General features: G+C 42.1%; 1 protein-coding gene across 7 annotated transcripts in view; it reads right to left on the minus strand.

Moving 5' to 3' along the window:
* LOC138807721 (protein kinase C theta type) overlaps nucleotides 1-9964 on the minus strand; it is an 84591-nt gene extending 74627 nt beyond the window's left edge. For 2 of the 7 annotated variants that reach the window (XM_069993513.1, XM_069993509.1), the window contains exons 1-2: nucleotides 9010-9092; nucleotides 5606-5665 (exon numbers count right to left, since the gene is read on the minus strand). The gene's annotated coding sequence lies outside the window, so the exon portion shown is untranslated. Of the gene's footprint in view, nucleotides 1-5605; nucleotides 5666-9009; nucleotides 9093-9508 lie in introns of those variants that run through there. The other 5 variants (XM_069993512.1, XM_069993508.1, XM_069993510.1 and 2 more) reach the window with 4 other exon arrangements.
* Between the last annotated feature and the right edge of the window lie 2407 nt (nucleotides 9965-12371).

The raw sequence follows: 12371 nt of genomic DNA on the forward strand, positions 1-12371 counted from the left end.
TGAATTCCTCAAGTATGTTCTTCAAAGGAAAAGGGGTTTGTTTCCACCTTCCATTTTTATTGCGATAATGAAATTCAAATGCCACACTTTGTGTTGACATTTCTCTCTGTCACCTCCAGCTATGAGAAATGGTTAATGGATGAGTTTTACTTCATTAATTTCTAAAATGATGTGCTAATTTATGCCCAGCAATATTAGCCTTTTTGGTCAAATAAATTGTATTTATTTCATTTTAATTAATTTTTTAAAAGAAGGCTTTTTCTCTTGGTTCAGACACTTTACTTTCCTACAGCACTGTTAGTCACAGATCTCAAGTGTACTATAAATATTAACACATCTGAATGACCAGGAGCTAGGAAAGTGGCTCAGAAGTGAAATCTTGCTCTCTTTGGAATGAAGGGAAGAATATTGAAGGGCTGTATATTTGCCTTTGGCAAACACTCTAGCAGCTTCTGATCCAGAAGTTAAAATTCCACAATGTATTTTCATGGAGTTAATCTCATCAACGTTAAAAGGTGTTTTTTTTTCACACAATTACCTAGAAAGGGCTTAGTTGTACTTAAAACGTAGGGTAATTTAAGTTTTCCTTATGAAGGAGTTCATTTATGCCTACTTTTACTATTACCCCTGTTGCATAGCCTGAATATGTCCTAAATAAAATGAACACTGATTTATATTTCTTTGTTGAAAAGAAGAATGAAAAGTTTCCAGTCATAGAGAAGATTCCATCTGTCTATTAATTATGGTTGTCTGTTCTTCCAGAAATAAAGCCCATTGGGAGAGAATGAACTTGTCTTTTTTTTTTTTTTTTAAAGAAATTAAGTTTTTATAATATTCTTTGCATGGCCTTCACCAGTGATAGAGTTGATTTCCAAAATCAAAACCAATTGTAGTTACATGACTTCCATGTTTGGATGACTACAGTTGGTGAAGGGTTACACCTGCAACTATTGATTACATTTAATAATATATATCAGTCGTTACAATGGGATGGGTTAACCATTGTCCGGGGCCTTGAAATGTATCTACTTCTCCACCATGCTATTTGTTCAGGTGAAATCCTGATCTGTCTGGAATGTAGGATACCTAGAAACAACAACACACCATTCAGCTCAGGAGGAAGTCTGGGGATCTTTGTACCTGACTCATCTAATATGGTAAAATTGATAAAATTTTCCTCTCCTATTTCTGTGACTTCTGCTATCCACCTTCAGTGTTGGGTGGCTTTGGAAGATTGGCATGATTACGGTCAAGTAGGATCAGGCAGGTGAATGAAGCAATAAGATGCTACAATCTCTCTTTTGTCGCTTTTCCTGAAAGAGGTAAGCTGATTGGAATCCATATTTCCCTCTTGTGACAACTCCCAAATGTCCCTGGTCACTGCAAGGAACCTGAAGAACAGCCAGGTGGCAAGGGATTGGAAAGATGATGTGTCCAGATTTCACCTAGAAAGCTGGAATGGCACATTTCCCAGCAACCACTGGATAAGCAGATGCCAAAGACCAAGGTTTCCATGGACTTGACCTTCTCCCCACCTCCCAAAAGCCTCCACATTTCAGACAGATTTCCTAAAACCCACCCTGAGAAAATGGAACACAACTTAGAAAGCTCAGAGTGCATAACAGTGATGCTTATTAGGCCCTGGAGATGAGCTATTCATATTTGGAAAATGATACATCATCAACTAAAGGAAAAGAAAATACATTGTCTGGCTATGGAGGCTTCACAAGCCTTTACAATCCCAACTCCAGTCTGAGCTCTGTGCCAAGAGTCAGATAGAGCAAAAGGAATAGGAGACTTGGTAGGTACTCTTAGACAAGCTTACTCAGGAGGCAATAATTAAATTAAAATATCATGACTGAGCTTCAGTAACGAGCTGAGGAGAAGCTGTAAGTCCCAGGAGAAGAGGGAAAGCAGAAAAAGGAAGATAAATGCCTTACAAGTGACTGAGAAAAGGCATAACACATTAGGATAATTTGAAAAGAACTGCTCATGACATAAAAGCAAGTAGTGTTGTGGTTTGAATGGGGAGTTTCTGAACAAAGTGAGGGATGCACCTGGCACATGCAGGGAGGGCAGGCGTTATAATTTCCCAATCCAAAAATTAAGTCTAGAGCTGGCATTGGAGGCACTGGAGCATTCAGAGGATTCATGGCAAGTCTTTCTCAGTAAGAAGTGTCCTCTGCAGGCAAAGATGAACATAATGAATTGCTTGCCCTTACGTGACTCTGGGCTAACACCTCCTAGGAGGGCAATGTCCCCGTGGAGTACAGTGCCTTTTTCCCTTTGAGAATTGTGCCGTTAATATGGTTGATAGGTTGGGATAGTTTTGGAGGTATGAGCCAGATACCTAAGCTCTGGTTTTAACATTGTTTCAGCTCTTGCTTAGTAGTTGTTAGGAACTCATCGTATTTTTCCACTGCTGGGATGCATTTTTAAAAATTTTCAAAAGATTTTTTTCTTTACTTTCATAGTTTTAATTATTTTATTGTTGAGTGAGCCCCTATAGAGTTTATCTCTATTTAAAATCTAGGTTAAATGTTTTTGAGAATGCTTTCACTAATTTTAATCTTTGGTACACTTCTATTATCTTAGTTTTTAAACTTATTCTTTTACTTTTTATCTTTCCCTCAACTGCTGTAATGAATTTTAAAGTAATCATGATTTAATTCTGAAGAATCCTTAAGCTCTTTATATCATTTAATTAAAATTATTTCTCAATTTTTTACCATTTTATTTTTATTAAAATGACTTCAGGGTCCTCAGTGTATCTACATCTTACATCACTTATTGCTTCATCCTTTTGCTTCTAGTATATATTTTAGAATATTTTTACCATGACCTTCTATTTCTTGATCATTCTTAATCTTTTTCCCTTTTATCACTGACATTACACGAAGTGAGAGGCCATGAAGATGACGGAAGAAGAAATCACCACATACTGAAGAGGCAAGGACATCTTTTTCTTGTAGCAGGTCATCTTCTAGGACTTTGAATTGTAAAAATCTATTATAACCAAGAGTAGTAAAGAGTTTCAGGCAGTAAACATTACCCATCACCTCTACTTCTGATTTCTAGTAGAACTTATTGAGATAATCCCAGAAGCTAACAGGCAAGTTTTTTTTTCTGGATGATAATGATTCTGCTTATGCTGATATTTAAAGCACTAGATTACAATTCCTTCCTTTTAACATGACAAAAAAATCCCATAGGTATTACAAATCTAAAACCTATGAGTATTCATTTCTTCTATTAGTCTTTATTAATACCTACTATATGTTAGATACAATACTGGGTGTGAATAATGTGTTCAAAACACCGTTCTGACCCATTGAAAGATGAGAAGTAAACACACAGTGCCGACATGTCCATCCTAAGTGTTGCTGCATAGATGATCAGACAGGTGTTTTGAGAACATGAGGAAGGAAACCAAATTCTGACTTGTGGAACCAGGAAAACCTTTAGGAAAAGATGCATGAGGCCCGAGTTCAGATAGGAATTAGCCAAAGGAAGGAGAGGTTTAGGGGCTAGACAGAGTGTCCAAGAGAAAAAGCACAGGGGACCTCTGAGGGTCCTGGTGAGGCTCAGACTTGGAGGAATGTAAGGCCTGTGTCTGGAGAGATTAAGGTGGAGAGGAAAGGATTAGAACCCCTTCTAATCCTTCTAAAAGATGCTGTACTTCACCCCAAGGGTCTGAGTAGCCATAAGAGAACTTAAGGCAAATGCTCGAATCTGGGGTTTAGAAGGGTCTTTCCTCCTGAGACTAGTAAGGAGGTTCAGGCAGGGATGCAGAAGAGAAATCGTGGTGGCTGAAACAGAGTAGAGGTAGTAAGGGGTGGAAAAAGACCAAGAGGACAAGCAAATATTCAGGGGGTAAACTACTAGATCTTAGTTTAGCTGAGCTATTGAGTTGTAAGAAAAGGAGTCAAGGAAGAATATCCAGACTTTAGGTTTGTAACAGGTAACAGCTATGCCAACTACAGAACTGGGGAGCTGGCAGGGATCTTGGAAAGAAAGGAAAGAGAAAGATGGAGCATGCAGTCCAAGGTGTGGAGCACTAGACGCATCTATAAACTATTCGTGATCAGTAGGAATTTGGGTCCCTAGTGGTTGGGTTGAAATCAGCAGGGAGATAGCTGTGGGGGCCAGTGAGAGATCAAGTGCCTCACACAGAGAGAAAATTGAAGGTCAGACTTTCAGGTTCATGGAAGATGAGTCAGAGTCTTCAAAGCAGAGAAGGAAGGAAGAGAAGTGGGAGGGGAAGCTGAAGGAAGACAAGACTGTGGATGCAGGAGCACTTAGTAGCACAGCTATAGAAAGTCCAGTTGGAAAGGGGTGGGCTACAGCAAAAGTTTGCATGGAGGAGAGTGTGTGTGATGCTTTCTGAAGGGAAAGCCAGGTGTCTGTGGGTCAAGAGAGGTGGAATGAGGACAGAAGTGGTAAGTGTAGAGACTAGTGTAAAGATTTGGGTGGTAAAGAGGAGAGAGAGGAGGAAATAGCTGAAGGAAAGGACAGAAGCATTCCCTCTTTTTTTTTGGCAAAGAAAGAAGGGATTTAAACAGGCCCAATGCAGTGAGCACAGGGCCAGAAATGAGGGAAGGAAAATGGTGGTGGGAGAGAAGATACTTAAGTGAATGAGATTCATGAGAATGCAGAACTAAATGGCACTCGTGGGAGGTGAATGGTGGGACCCTTCTGGAGGTGAGGCATTTTCTTATTACTGTTCTGAACCAAGGGAAAGATGGGAGCATGGGATGCAGATAAAGTGAGGTGCACAGCCCTGTGGTCATGAGGCTGGGGGGTTATTTCTCATCTGGAAATTTCTCAAGTCAAGCTGGAAGCAAGGCAGGCTGGTAAGGGTGAGGAGTAGGACAATGGAGGCAGGTGAAGGTCTGGAATGGCTGGTGTAGAGATAACCATGGAAAAGTGTGAGGGCTGGTGGGGGAGGGGGGACGGGTTATACAGCCCATCTGAGGTTGGAAATCATGGACTTATGACATGGTAAATTTGCATGGTTGCATAATTTTTTCCAGCACAACTCATCAACCTATTTATAGATGCTGGGGAAAGTAGACAATTCGATTCCACAGTGACAATGACACCAGATTTGGAAAGAAAAGCACATCACCTCACATGGCACCACCAGGCTAAGATTCCCCAGCAGAGATGCTGAGGTCGGGGGTGGATGGGGCACATCATTAGAGGGATGGGTGGCCATGTTTTTTTTTTCCTTGCCAACTTCATGTTGAAAGACCATGTTCTATGGTCTTACTAATAGACATGATTTCTTCCCAATCCTCCTCTAATCCTTTAGGCAGCTGATGAGGTATCTGAAAGTTTACATTTACGAGGGATGTGAATTCCACACTTTCCCAGAGGAAGTATCTTCCCCAAACAGTCCAACAATTAATAAACTTTGGAAAATACAACTCATAGACCCATACAAAGAATGTTCAGTGAGAAGCCAAGAGATCAGGGTGAAAAACAGGGTGGTGAGTACTCAAAAAGCTAAATATAGATTTCCTACATGACCCAGTAATTCCACTTCTGTGTAACACCCAAGATAACTGACTGAGGGATCTCAAGCAGGTGCGTGTGCTCTCACCTTCAGAATGCTGTGAGCTGCAAGATGGTCAAATGTTGAAAACAACTCAGAGGATCCTCCCTAGATGAATGGATAAGCAGAACACAGTGTACACATGTAACAGACTATTAGACTTAAAAAGCAGAGAAATTTTTGGCACATGCTGTAACATGGGTAAATGAACCTTGAGAACATCAAGGTAAAATTGAAATCAGCCAGACATCAAACAATGCCTTCTGAGGCACTTACATGGGTCATACTATCTGATTCTTTTGTGAAATATCTGGAACAGGGAAATTCACAGACAGATAGAAGAGTGCTTATCAGGAACTGGGGATATGTGTTTCAAAGATACAGAATTGCAGTATTTTGCATGATGAAAAGAGCTTCGTAGATGGAGGGGGGGTGGTTGTGTACTTAGAGAGTGTACTTAGTGCCTCTGAACTATTCACTTAAAATGGCTAAGATGGGAAACTTGATGTCCTGTGTATTTTATCACATTACAAAATTTTAATTGGTAGACGATCTGGTGCTGTGGTTTATAGCAAGAGTTTAATTGTCATATAAACCAGATTACCTCCTAGAAGGCATAAAACCTAAGCAAGTACTTTAGCTCTTCTGAGCCTTAATTTACTAATCTGAAAGAGATTAGTAATATCTAATTTATCAGTAATGGCTTTATGAAGACTAAATGAAGTAGTAATTTATTAAATATAAAATTCTGACTGTTATATCTAGTACATAAATTACAATGACTTACATATTATAGTGACTTCAAGTATTTCTGATTACTATTATCATTAATATTATTAGCTTAATACAAAAGCTAACATCAACCTGTCCAAGGATGTACTGCTAAAGTGAGAAATTTTAATATCTGTTAATTTAATCCCAGAACACAAACCTATGATTCTGGGCTTGGTGGAGCTATTCCTAATTTCTGAAACCTCAGATTCTCTTTTAGCCCTAAGATTATATGTAGAGGACACAGTAATCAGAATTTGACTGTGTATAAGCCATATAACAAAATAACAAAAATTATTTCAGTCCTCTTAAGAAAGCATATTTTTACTCATTTTTTCTGGCTCAACATCATGTTTTCTACTTTAAATTTCTCATGACTGATGCCTTAACAGATAGAGTAGGTATGGAAGAACTAAGTTGAGTGTATACCACTGAGAAATGTGATGTTTAAACTTGAAAAATGGTGACTAAGAACAAAAAGTATGAAGTTAATGTTGTATTTGTCACCAGAAGCCTAATCTCCCTATTTCAAGTTATAGATTTAATTTGGGGCATTTATGTATATATGCATGCATGCATGTATGTAAATAGTAAGTAGCTAGCTATTTTTTACATTTCATTTCTCTCACTGGAACTTTTCATCTTATAATAGTATATGATTGTTATTATGTGACAGATAATAATTAAATGATTTGGGGGAAAATTATTTTAAAAATTAAGACAACCCTATGAAAGAAGAACTTACCTGAAATCAACTACAACCATATTGACAAACTGTCACATTAATTAATACATCAGATTAATAGATCAGCAACATTCTCAGGGGCATATAGCACAATCAATAACTATAACACATTACATACATTAGAACAGGAAGTCCTAATTCAAATTCCTATTTCAAAGAAAGTCAAATACACTATAAATCAATACCACATGTGAAGGAGAGGCTTGTGAAATGAACTTGTATAAGTTCATTCTAGAATCCCTGTAGGGAGAGACTTGTTCCATAAGCCCATAGCCCTGAAAGAAAATAATGGACTAGGTCCACAGAGAATTCATTATAGAAAAGAATTTCATCTTTTCCGGGCATGAGAGAACGTATGTATTGCAATGGAATGAGGAATCTTGATAGAAATGACCAAAGACATATGCTCTACTTCTGGAGGCCTCAGATACCTGCTTCTAACTAGAGAGACAGAATATCAGTGTTGAAAAGGATCAATCACTGAGATCCTAAAAGGAATGTTGGTATGAACAAACATGTCTGTTCTCCCTGAAAGAGAGCTAAGATGGCAGGAGAAAGCCAAGTTGCAATGGTAGCTTGGTGTAGCAATGCACACTCTCACTGGAGGAGGAAGGGCTGGTAGGAGGGCAGGTATAGAAGTTTGCCCAGATCCCTATCACCCTGAGCCACCATAGCACAAGAGAGCAGCGGAAATGAATGCAACAAAGCAGATGGTAGCAAGATTCCTTCCCCCAGCAGTTTACATTTTGAAAGCGTAGAAGACAATCATGGGACTTTGAAAACAAAAGCTGCTAATGCCAAACAGGTTGCACTTGAAAATGAGAAACAAAAGTTGATAAGAGGAAAAAACAAAACAAAACAAAAGAAAAAGATAACCTCAATTTAGATGGAACATCTCTAACTTGCATGAGCTTTGTAGGTTTCTAAAGATCATCTTGTCTTCAAATGTATGTGTATTTAATCAACAAAGAGACACCTGCATCAAACAATGGTACTGGTTGCAAGTAGGGAGGGGCAGAGAGGGATCTTAAACAGCTGTGAATAAACTTCAAAAGTAATTGCAACCCAAGTAGCAAAATGTCACTCCTTTCTACTAGACACAGCCCCCCCCACCCCCCCACCCCCCCTTTTAAAGATGAAGTATCTACAGTCAGCCTGCCATCTTAGGAATTATTCAAGATCAGTTAACAGTGATTGGTTCATGGATTCTGGCCAGGGACTCAGGATTTTCAGAGCACCTGCTCGTCCATCCAACATCCCCAATCAGCAAAGGCCCAGTGGTGGCCAAGGCTTCTCAAGGCATTGCTCCTTCCATGAGCCTCCTGGATCCCCATGCTTGGAATTCCCTTTGCCTGGCAAAAGGAACAAAGGAGCGGAGCGGAGGAGGACAGGCCTTTTGGGCACACTCCCTAGGCCTTGGAAGGCTTGGTTTATGCCTCCCAGCCCCCCAGAGGACTGGCTGTTGGGCATAAATGGCCCATTTTCCCCAACCACTTGCTGTTGTGGAGAGCAAGTCCCCTTCTCTCCCTATCCGTCCCTCCCCTATTTGTGCCAGGACTGAATGATCTTTGGTGAACTCCCTGTCCAGCCCACAGAGTGGCAGGACAGGAACCTGGTGTCACTCTCCTGGCAGAAATGTCTAGAATCTTCCAGTGCAGAAAGCCCCAGCTCCCTCCATGCCCACGGGGAGCATTTACGACTTTAGTATGCAAGCCACTTAAATCATAACTGTGGCTCATCATCATCATCATCATCATCATCATCATCATCATCATCATCAACAGCAACAACAGTACAACAAGGAGACTCTAATAAGCAAACTCTGTTCTGTGAACCGGGGGCCCCTCAGTGGGGTCATCAACAATCTTAATCAAGATGGCAGAATTAAGCACCCCAACTTTAAAAAAATATATATATCAAAGCAGTAGTTCCTCACCTCACTGGAAACCTTTGAAAAGAAATTTGATTTCCCCAGAAGATGCTGCAACGTGTGGCATCCTGTCTACGGCTCCCCGCAAACTGGCAGAAAAGATGGGGGTGCTGTCTGTCTATGGATCCGCAGCAGACGACACTTGGCCTTACAGAAAGCGCACACACATTTGGCCAAGAACCTACAAACTTTCCACCGCCTCTCTGCTTCTCGGTTCAGGGGAGAGGGGAAAAGGAGAAGGAAAGAGGAGGCGCCCCTTCCACCCCAAACCCAGACCCCACGGCCGCCACCCCACCAGCAACACACGAGATCAAGGTGCGTGCGTGACAGGCGAACCCCGACTTTGCTTGGGCTTCGGCTCCTTTTCGGTTTCCCTCTCCGGCTGGCTCACCTTCCCGCGGAGACCCCAGGCTCCTTCCTGACACCGTGGCCCTTCCCGGAGGGGTCCGGGCTCCCCAGCCCGCTCCCTCCCCGCCCCTGGGGCGAGGGGCGCAGGGACCCTTACCTGGGGGACGCGACCGGGTCCTGGCGCTGCGCGGCGGCTTCTCCGGCGACGCGGGGCCGGGCGCGGGCCGGGCCAGCCGCGCGCTCCGCGGGTGGCACCAACCAGGGGGCGCTCGTGGTCACCCTCCCCCGCCACGGCCCGGCTGGCCCGGGGAGGCGGGGGACCCCGGGACCCCGGCGCTCAGCCCCAGACCGGCTGAGACCGCCGGTTGCGGGCTACCTCTCCCTGGCTCCTCCCGTGTTCCCCCTCCATCCTCGCGGCTTCCCGGCCACCTGTCGCTCCGAGGCGACCTGCACCCGAGCGCGCGGCCCCCTTCTGCGAGCCAGGAACGAGGGGCGCACGCCGTCTCCTCCCCACGGACTGGAAACCCGCAGACAGCCTCCCGCGGGGCGGGCTCAGACCGTCGATTCCAGATGTTTTCTCATTAGAACGACTTGCAAACGTGGCTCCTCTCTCTCTCTCTCTCTCTCTCTCTCTCTCTCTCTCTCTCTCTCTCTCTCTCTCTCTCTCTCTCTCTCTCTCTCTCTCTCTCTCTCTCTCTCTCTCTTCTCTCCACCCCGTTCTTTCTCCCTCCCTTCTTCTCCCTCTCCCTCCCCCCCTCTTTTTTCCCCTTCCAAATTACCACCCAAGAAGGTTTGGGTTTAATTCGGATCCCAGGATGATAGTTTTTCGATTGCATTTTGCGGATTCTCTGCATCTGCTCATTATCTTTAATTCTTTAAATCTTTAAAGCAATTCAGGTTTTCCAAATTGAATGGCTTGAAACTCCGCAAGTCTTTAAAGTTGCAACAAGGTCTGGAAGAGAGCGTTTCTCATTTTAGGATTTTTTTACATTAAAAAAAAAAGATACTAAAGATGATCACAATGAGAATAAATAGAGCAATTTTTTAACATGTGTCAAACAATTATTTTTTATTCAGATTGGAAATTAAAACTATGTTACAGAGTGATTTCTTTTCCATGTTGACACTAAATGATAACTAATATTTGATTGTTGCTGTAATTTACTAAGTTCAAATTAGTCTGAGAAATTAAACAGTAATCATTTCTTACCTCCCTCCCTCCCTCCCTTCCTTCCTTCCTTTGTTCCTTCTTTCCCTCCTTCCTTTCATCTATCTTTCCTCCCTTCCTTTTCTCTCACTCTTCTCTCTTTCTGTCTGTCTCTGTCTCTCTGTGTCTTCTCCTCCTCTTCTTTCTTTAATTACAAATGTACCAAAGAACCACAAGCCTTTGGTGATATTAGTTTCTGATTTTTGAAGTATAGAATATTATTTTAAAAGGAAATTCTGAGGCTCCAAAGTTGGCTAACTTGATTCAATCATTCAGGACTGGGCTAGGAAGCCAGACACAGTGATTTTTGTATGAACCCAGCAAAGCTAGCACATGCACCTTTGAAGGTTAAACATACCTGGAGGCATGGTTCATTTGACAGCATGCTTGGCAAGCATGGGTCCTGAGCTCATTCATCAGCACACACACATACACACACACACACACACACACACACACACACACACACACACACTCCTATCTTCCTTCCATTTGTACAAAGATCTAGCAGCAAACAGCATTGAGTTGTACTTGGAAGATGCTAGCTCAGAGGTATAAGTGTTTTAAAAGTCTCATCTGTGACATCACCAGAGCCAGGTCAGTCCCTATGATGTGTTAATGATGAACATTTCACACACAAAATAAATATGTGCATTGAGAAACAAGGTGAAGGAATGATACCTACTGCATATTGTCTCTGCAAGGGCAGCAGAGCAACTGCTTGTTCTAAATTCCCCTGGAGTCCTTCTCCCATCATCCTTCAGGGCAGCCTATTAGGTACAATTAGCCTGAGAAGAAATGGCAAGATGGCTGCTATGCTGAGGGCTTCTCACAGCCCCACGTCTGGATGTAAGGAGAAGAAGGATACGTACATTCATGTATGTATGTGCATATGTGTATGTCTGCATATGCGTGTATATGTGTATAGCGGGATGTATATGTGTGCAGGTGGGTGTATACAAGAGCTCAGGGAAAGTTTGTGTGTTAATTTAATTACTTGTCAGTGGCTTTTAAAAATGTTTCAAAGGGTGATAATGTTGACTTTCTACTAAGTACCTATGGCCTGTTAAGGCCATATGATGGGCACTTTAGAGAGACAACACTGTTCATTTAAGCTTCATATCAATTTTATGAAGTAGCTATCAACACCACCACTGCCACCATCACCATTATTGCCATTTGGCATATGAAAACAATGTGATTTAAAGAGATGAGTGGCTTGTGCAGGATCTTATCATCAGAACTCAAACCCTGAGCAGCCTGGAGTCAGCCTCTTGAATCATGCCAGGTTCTATCAAATCCTGCCTCCATTCTTATGATCACTCTCTGTTTTTTTTTTTTCTCTCTCTCTTCTGGATATCTCGTCTCTGAAGACTCATGTACTCTAAAATTCTAGTCCTACAATTGGAATCCCATTAATTTGAAGGCTAGCTCTTTTCCAACAATATTCATCATCTATCGTAGGAAAAAATGTTCATTTGTCTTAAAATGTTATTATAAGACTCCCAATGTCTTCTTGGTACATGTTAGGGGACACAGGAAACTGTGGACTTGCTGATCACAACTGTCCACCAGCTTTCTTCTTCATCAGACTCAGAGGTTTCCTATGATCTATCAGACCCTCTGTTGCTGTAGTACATGGGACTGGTGCCAAAAGCTTCTCCACACCTTTGTTTCTTGGAAGAGGAAATGGCATTTCCGGGAGAGGATGACATGTGGGTGGTGAGGTTCCACTCCTTGTGTTAAAAAACATCTTAACTTTCAGTTCTGCACTTCTTTTCCTCCTCCAGTGACTGCCCCCAGGGTTCCTGGA

The sequence above is a fragment of the Dipodomys merriami genome, unplaced genomic scaffold (assembly GCF_024711535.1).
Source record: "Dipodomys merriami isolate MVZ:Mamm:240054 unplaced genomic scaffold, mDipMer1.0.p SCAF_429, whole genome shotgun sequence".
Lineage (NCBI taxonomy): Eukaryota > Metazoa > Chordata > Mammalia > Rodentia > Heteromyidae > Dipodomys > Dipodomys merriami.